Source organism: Lynx canadensis, chromosome E2, assembly GCF_007474595.2.
Source record: "Lynx canadensis isolate LIC74 chromosome E2, mLynCan4.pri.v2, whole genome shotgun sequence".
NCBI classification, from domain to species: Eukaryota; Metazoa; Chordata; class Mammalia; order Carnivora; family Felidae; genus Lynx; species Lynx canadensis.
The window spans coordinates 59369929-59378266 of record NC_044317.1 but is presented as its reverse complement, the minus strand read 5'-3'; positions in this window follow the sequence as shown (position 1 = coordinate 59378266).

Genomic DNA, 8338 nt, shown 5'->3' with positions numbered 1-8338 from the left:
GGTAGCCATACCATTTTACATCCCTTCCAACAATTTATGAGATACCCAGTTTCTCCAAATCCTTGCCAATATTTAATGTGGCCAGATTTTTAAAATTTCAGCCATTTTGGTGTGTATGGATATTGCATCTTGTGGGAGTTTTTTTGTTCTTGTTTTTACTAACAGACATTAGTTTTTAGAACAGTTTTAGGTTTACGGAAAAATTGAGCAGGTAGTACAGACAGTTCTCATATACCCACCTACCTACCCATAATTTCCCCAACTATTAAACACTTGCGTTGGTGTGGCCTATGTGTTACAATTAATAAACCTATACTGATACTTTACTAATAAAATGCCATCATTACATTTAGGTTACTCTCCGTGTGGTACACTTGGTGGTTTGGGCCAATGCATGATGCATAGTCACCATGACAGTCACATACAGGATAGTTTCACTGCCCTAAAAATGCTCCTCCTGTTCATCCTCCTCCATCTTCAATGAGCCCCTGGCAACCACTGATACTTGTTCTGTCTCCATAGTTTTGCCCTTTCCAGAATGTCATATAGTGAGAATCAGACAATACACAGCATTTTCAGACTGGCTTCCTTCACTGAGCATTCCATACGCATTTAAGTGCCCCCCCCCCCCGTTTTTTTGTTTTTTGTTTTTGGCTCGACAGCTCATTAGTGTTTATCGCTGAACAATAATATACTGTATATACCACAGTCTATGCATCCATTCACCTTCTTTTTTTTTTATTTTTTTTTATTTATTTATTTTTTTTAATTTTTTTTTCAACATTTATTTATTTTTGGGACAGAGAGAGACAGAGCATGAACGGGGGAGGGGCAGAGAGAGAGGGAGACACAGAATCAGAAACAGGCTCCAGGCTCTGAGCCATCAGCCCAGAGCCCGACGCGGGGCTCGAACTCACGGACCGCGAGATTGTGACCTGGCTGAAGTCGGACGCCCAACCGACTGCGCCACCCAGGCGCCCCACCATTCACCTTCTTAAAGGACATCTTATTTGCGTCCATAAACCTGCTGTATACACCCACATGCAGCTTTCTGTGTGGACACAAGTTCTCAACTCACTTCGGTCAATACCTAGGAGCATGATTGCTGGATGGTGTAAGACTAGGTTTAGCCTTCAAGACCCTGCCAAACTCTCTTCCAAAGTGCATTCCCACCAGCAAGGAAGGAGAGCTCTGTCACTCCACATCCTTGCCAGCATTTAGTATTGAGTTGCTTCTGGATTTTTGCCATTTTAATAGGTGTGCAGTGGTATCTCATTAACCTGTGGTTTCCTAATGACACGATGGTGATGACCATCTTTTCCTATCCTTATTTGTCATCTGTAGATCTTTTGTAAGCTGTCTCTTCACATTCTTTGCCCATTTTTCACTTGACTTATTTTTTTTTAATGTTTATTTTTGAGAGAGAGAGAGCGCGCACAAGCAAGGGAGGGGTGGGGGTGGGGGGGGACAGAGGATCCAAAGCAGGTTCTGTGCTGACAGCAGAGAGCCTGATGTGGGGCTCAAACTCACGAATCGACAGATCGTGACCTGAGCTGAAGTCAGATGCTTAAACGACTATGCCACCCAGGGGCCCCTTATTGTTGGGTCTTAAGAATTCACTGCAGATTTTGGATAAAAGTCCTTCATCAGACAGGTGTTACGTCCCTCATTTGCTTACAAAATGTAGAGGCTTTGAATGAGAACTCTGAGTCCCTGGGGCATGAAGGAGCCACACGGTGAGGTCTGTGTCCCTGCAAGACTGAGTAGAGCAGAGTCCCCAACCCTCACTGCCGGTGAGAAACTAACTTTTACTGGGACAAGAAACTAGTTTCTGAACTCACATCAGAGACATTTCAGAGAACTTGAATTCTGATGTGAAGGGCTGGTTTGCATCCTTCCAAAATTTATATGCTGAAGCCTTAACTCCCAGGACCTCGGAAGGCAGCCATGTCTGGAGATAAGATCTTTAGAGAGGTGACGAGTTAAAATGAGGCTTTAGGCGGGTCCTAATCCAATCTGACTGCTGTCCTTATAAGAGGTTAGGACACAGCACAGAGGAATGACCACACGAAGACACAGTGAGGATGTGGCCACCTACCATCCAAGGACAGAGGCCCCAGGAGAAACCAATCCTGCCCCCACCTTGATGCTGCTGCTTTTCTGTGTGTGTGAAGGGCGAATGGGCCCAAGGGAGGGCAGACAGGGGAACCAGTGGGGGCTGCAGATGGGCCTGTGTGTCCAGGTGTCCTGCACCTCTGCCTATCCCTCAGAATGTCTTCTCTCATGCATTCCTAGCTCACGACTACTGGTTCCATGATGGGGCTCATTTTTGTTTGAATGATCCACAAATGACCCAGACCAAAAAGCGCAGGAGGAGATCCAGAGCCAATGTGCCTGCTCAGGGATGGCCCTGAGCATCAGAGATGCCCAAATGGGGGCCCCATCCTACTTTCAGGGAGAGAGAGAGAGACAGAGAGAGGGAGGGAGGGAGAGAGGACCCACTGTCAGACAGCATTACCAATAATACAGGCTCTCTGTGCACATGCCAGATATGCAGTTGGTTTTGGGGAGATGGACACAAGGGATGGAGTGTGCCCCCCCCACACACACACACTCCCTGAGCTGGGCTGGCTGGTGTCCCATTCACGAGGACTCCGCCCTCACCACCTAGTCACCTTTCAAAGACCCCACCTCCTGATACCATCACCTTAGGGACCAGGTTTTAACATAAGAATTTGGAAAGGACACAGTCTATAGCACTGTCCCTGGAACAGGGAAAGCTCTCACCCCAGGTCCTCGCCCTGCTTAGCAGACTGGCTTCCTCATCACCTACTGCCCCAACTGGATCCTCTACACCAGCAGAGCAGAACCTTGTCCCCAGGACTCTTTCCAGAACCTCCACAATCCTAGAGGGCCTGTGTTCTTTGGGGCCTGTGTTCCCAAATCCAGCAACCAACTGTCCCTTCTCATTTAAGAATTGTGTGACTTCTGAGAGGCAGAGGTCGTCTGGGGAGATCTGGTGGCCGGGCTGAGTGGCCCTCAGAACCAGGAACACGGGATGAAGAGTCTAGCAGGCACCTAATTTTTGCATGCAGTTCTTTTTTCTCTCTTCACCTAAAAAATCAGGTTTTGATGTGGGTTTTTGTTTTTTTTTTACTTTGTCATTTTCTGGAAGTCTAGAACGACTGGCAACGTTTTGTGTATGTAGACATTTACAAAATATTCATGCATTTTACCGTTTTTTTTTTGTTTTTTTTTTTTAATTTATTTTTGGGATAGAGAGAGACAGAGCATGAACGGGGGAGGGGCAGAGAGAGAGGGAGACACAGAATCGGAAACAGGCTCCAGGCTCTGAGCCATCAGCCCAGAGCCCGACGCGGGGCTCGAACTCACGGACCGCGAGATCGTGACCTGGCTGAAGTCGGACGCTTAACCGACTGTGCCACCCAGGCGCCCCGATATTCATGCATTTTTTTTTTCAACGTTTATTTATTTTTGGGACAGAGAGAGACAGAGCATGAACGGGGGAGGGGCAGAGAGAGAGGGAGACACAGAATCGGAAACAGGCTCCAGGCTCCGAGCCATCAGCCCAGAGCCTGACGCGGGGCTCGAACTCACGGACCGCGAGATCGTGACCTGGCTGAAGTCGGACGCTTAACCGACTGCGCCACCCAGGCGCCCCTTTTAAATTTTTTTTTTTTTTATATTCATGCATTTTAAAAGATTACTTCATCTACTTTATTTTTTGTTTAAAAATTTTTTTTAATGTTCATTTTTGAGAGAGGGAGGGAGAAATAGTGCAAGCGGGAGAGGGGCAGAGAGAGAGGAAGACACAGAATCCGAAGCAGGCTCCAGGATCTGAGCTGTCAGCACAGAGCCCAACATGGGTATCAAACCCACAAACCGTGAGATCATGACCTGAGCCGAAGTCCAACGCTTAACAGACTGAGCCACCCAGGTGCCCCACTTCATCTACTCTAAAAGGTCACTTCATCTTGAGACTTGTTCTCAAGACCCTGTTCCTGTCCTATGACATTTTCAGGGTATCTAAAATTTTGTTTCTCAAAGAAGAAAATACTGAAGCAGATTAAAAAAAAAAAAAGTTTCAACTGATAAATTTACATAATTGATTGACTTTATGGACCCCAAGAAAAGCCTGTTTCACATGTTTTCAAAACAATGTGTATTTTCTAAATTACTTTGATTTTTCAACATTAACATTAATTTTCAGCCACTTAGGTCTTCTTAATTTGCTGAAGCACATTTTCTCTTTTGATAATTTTTCCTTTAAAATTATTTGGAATTTGGTTAAAGTCTATTATTTCCTCTGAAAACACTAAAATTTAAAATTCCAATACTCTATGACAAAATATGGAATTTAACCAGCATCCCACTTTAGCAAACCATAAAAGGAGTCTCTCAATTTGGTTGAGCAGTCTTAACCCTATGACTTCAAATAATGTAAGACCTCTTTCCACAATATCCAAAAGACCTTTAGTTGAAATTGTTTGCCTTGATGCTAGAAGTTCAAGATCTGAGTTTTAAATTATCCAAAGCAATTAGATAACAGCATCCTATACACTCTTTGGACTCGGCATTCCTCTTCTCTAAAATGCCATTATCCAGGACCCCAACCCCTATTCATCTCAGGTGACTACAAATACTAATTCACTTGGATGTTTACTCAGTGCACACCAAGAGCTCGTGCTCTCTTAGGCTAGAAAAGAAATAGGAGTCTTACTTGCCCCTCTCACCCAAAACCAATCCCTAACACCTCACATTTTCCAAAGATTCCACAGCCTGTCACCCAGTCTTCATACCAAACTCTGTACTGGCTGTTTCCTTAACTGCAAGCAAGCAAGCAATACACGTAAAAAATGAAGTACTGGGAGCACAGCGGGTAGTGCGGGGAGTTACAGCCCTGGGAAGCACAAAGATCCCAGCCAGGACAACACCAGCGTCATCCCTAGAGGGAGCTGCCACTGGATGACACAGACCCAACTGCCTTTCAAACTCCAGACAGAACCTGATTAGTCAAGACCATCAAAGCCGTTATGGTCCGGTATGGTATGGTAAGGGCAGCTGCTCAAAGGAAAGGAAGAGACGGTGTAGTCCAAAGAAGGAGGCAAGGAAAACTGGGCAGAGTAAAACAGAAAAATACGTATTTTTACGTTTTATTTTTGATATTACAATTATGAGTTTATACTAGAATACAGTCTGAAAATTTTTTTTCATTAGGTATAATACAACTACCTATGGCCATATACACATTTATATTTCTTTTTTTCAACAGGTGCATAAAGTTCTATTGAATGAATGCACCATAATTAACTTACTCATTTACCCAGGACCCTAGTAGTTTCTAACAGAGTTCACCATTAAAAGTTATTTTTGCCATTATACAGTCACCTACCTTTGTACACTTTGGTTTCTGGGAAATAATGGTTCAAATGGTATATACACACATAAATTTATACACCTGACAACAGAATTGTCTTGGTTTTGACACATTCACCACTAGACATAATCACTCCTCTAGGATTTAACATCAACCTACTGGGGAAAGAAGTATATACAACATCACTATATTTTGCATTTCCTTATTAGTAGTGATACTGGGTCATTTCCATTACCTGTTTTCTCATCTTCTTTGAACTGGCCATTGGTTTTGTCCATTTTTCTACCAAATTGCAGATGTTACTATTATTGATTTGTAAGAATGCTTTGAATATCAGGATTATCCTTTGTTATATCTGTTTGCAAACATTTTCTTTCAATCTTAAATTTGTCTATTAACTGTGACTCTGATCTTTTCCACACATACATGTTACTTTAATGTCAGCTCCCGGGTTATGCATAATACCTAAATAGGTCTGCCTCAGACTTACAGAAATACCATTTTTCTTGTACTTTAATACTGTACATTTATATCTTTGCTCTTTCAGAGCTTTGTTAGTGTACAGGGTATAGATCTTTGTCTTCCCAGGGAGCTACGTGTCCCAACACCATTTGATCAATCTATCTTGCCCCCAGTGCAGTGAAAAATCCCTTTTATCATACATAAGGGGAGTCTAATAAGACCACTTACCCCCTCCTCTCTATCCCAAAGTAAAGGGAGCCCCAAAGCTCCATTTTCTAGCACTCATGTCCTCCAGACAAGAGCTCCCCTCAAATAGCTTTCTATGCTGCCACAGGCAGCAGTCCAGAGGGAATCCACAAGCACTAGGTACTTCAAGTAAGAGTACTCCTCCGGGAGTGAGGGTATCCTGTTTTTAGGTAAAGAAATGTGGTAATGTTTGCACAACACTGGACATACGAAGTCACTGAACTGTATACTTTAAATGGGTGGATTCTATGTTATGCAAACTACATCTCAATAAGGCTGTTACAAACAAAACAAAACCTCCACCAGACTCGAAATCACCATTGATAAAGAGTAAATAGAACTCTCATGATCCTTGTTAAACCACCAATTCTCTCTTCTTGCAACACTGAAAGTGTAATTATCTACCTTGGAACAAGACTATTCTCATTATGTCCATTGTGTCTGACCTTATCTCCCTTGTCCCCTGCTTCTAATGCCCATATGTTCTGGGAGTAGTAAGGCATTCCTTCCCATCACTCCTCAGCTCCCTCTTTCGATGATTTCTCTTCGTGGTACATATTACACACTTATAGTATATACAGTAAAACCTTGGTTTGCGAGCATAATTCATTCCAGAAACACGCTTGTAATCCAAAGCACTTGTATATCAAAGCGATTTCCCCATGAGAAATAAAACACAGATGATTCGTTCTACAACCCAAAAATATTCATGTAAGAATGAATATAATATTTTGTAATATAATACAAAATAATAAAATACAAAATATAAAAAAAAATAAGCAAATTAACCTGCAGTTACTTTTGAAAACCTTTGTGGCTGGAGTGAGGGAGACAAGAGAGGAGGGTTATTGTGTAGGATGACTTTCACTATCACTAACAGATGTTGACTGCACTACAGCATTAATAAACTCTTGTCATATACTGTATTTAATGGAACTGGCAATAAGGCAGCAGAGGAAAGGGTCTATATCTGCAGGCAGCCTGATCTACAATGAAGCAAAGCCTTCCTAAGCTCACTCTTGTATGGAAAAGTAAAGGATTGTTCATAGGTGCTTTGAAGAGACAAAAAATACACTAGTGCCAGTGGCGGGCACCTTCCAATGTTCTGAAAAATCACTGATTTCTGCCAAACACTACAGCCTGAGAGTGAGCATCCAAGCATGGGAGATGATCACCCACAATCCCACAGAAAGAGAGAGAGAGAGAGACAGAGACAGAGAGAGAGAGAGAGAGAGAGAGAAGAACCACTGGCTCAGTTGTGATCATGTGATATTTGGCATCACATACTACGTGTATTGCAAGACATTGTTCATTTATCAAGTTAAAACTTATTAGAAATGTTTGTTCATCTTACGGGAACCCTCACAGAACAAGTTACTCGCAACCCAAGATTTTACTGTATTTCAACTTCTTTTGTTTTCTCCCACGAGATCTGGAAGGGCAAAAACTTTTGTGTATTTGGCACTCGGCTGTGTCCCCAGCACCTAAAACAGGGCTTGGCACATTGGCAAATGCTCATTTAATGTTAACTGAATGAGGAGTACATTCCTTACTATAATACCACAACTCTATAGATGGTCAGAATCAGCTTGTCAACTTCAAAATATATTGGGATTTTTACTGGAATATCAATTAATTTACATATTTAATGTGGAGAGAAATATCCTTGCCAGACTTTCTATACAAAGACATGTCTAGCTTTCCACTTACTCTACCTTTTAAAATTTTTAAAGTAAGTTTACATTTTAGTATCTACATTCATAAGCTTATTGTAGCATATGTTTTTGTTTTGATGTCAGTCTTAGTCTCAGAATAAGATGGGCAGTTTTACCATATTTGTTTTATGCTTTAGAACAATTTAAACATCACAGGAATTGTCTGTGGTACTTTCTACAGGTAAAAGGGTTATACTACCAGGGCACCTGGTGGCTCAGTCAGTTAAGTGTCCAACTTCAGCTCAGGTCATGATCTCAAGGTTTGTGGGTTCAAGCCCCACGTCAGGCTCTGTGCTGACAGCTCAGAGCCTGGAGCCTGTTTCAGATTCTGTGTCTCCTTCTCTCTCTGCCTCTCCGCTGCTTGGGCTCTGTCTCTCTCAAAAATAAATAAACATTAAAACAATTTTTTTAATAAAAAAAAAGTGTTAGGGGCGCCTGGGTGGCTCAGTCGGTTAAGCGGCCGACTTCGGCTCAGGTCATGATTTTGCGGTCCATGAGTTCAAGCCCCGCGTTGGGC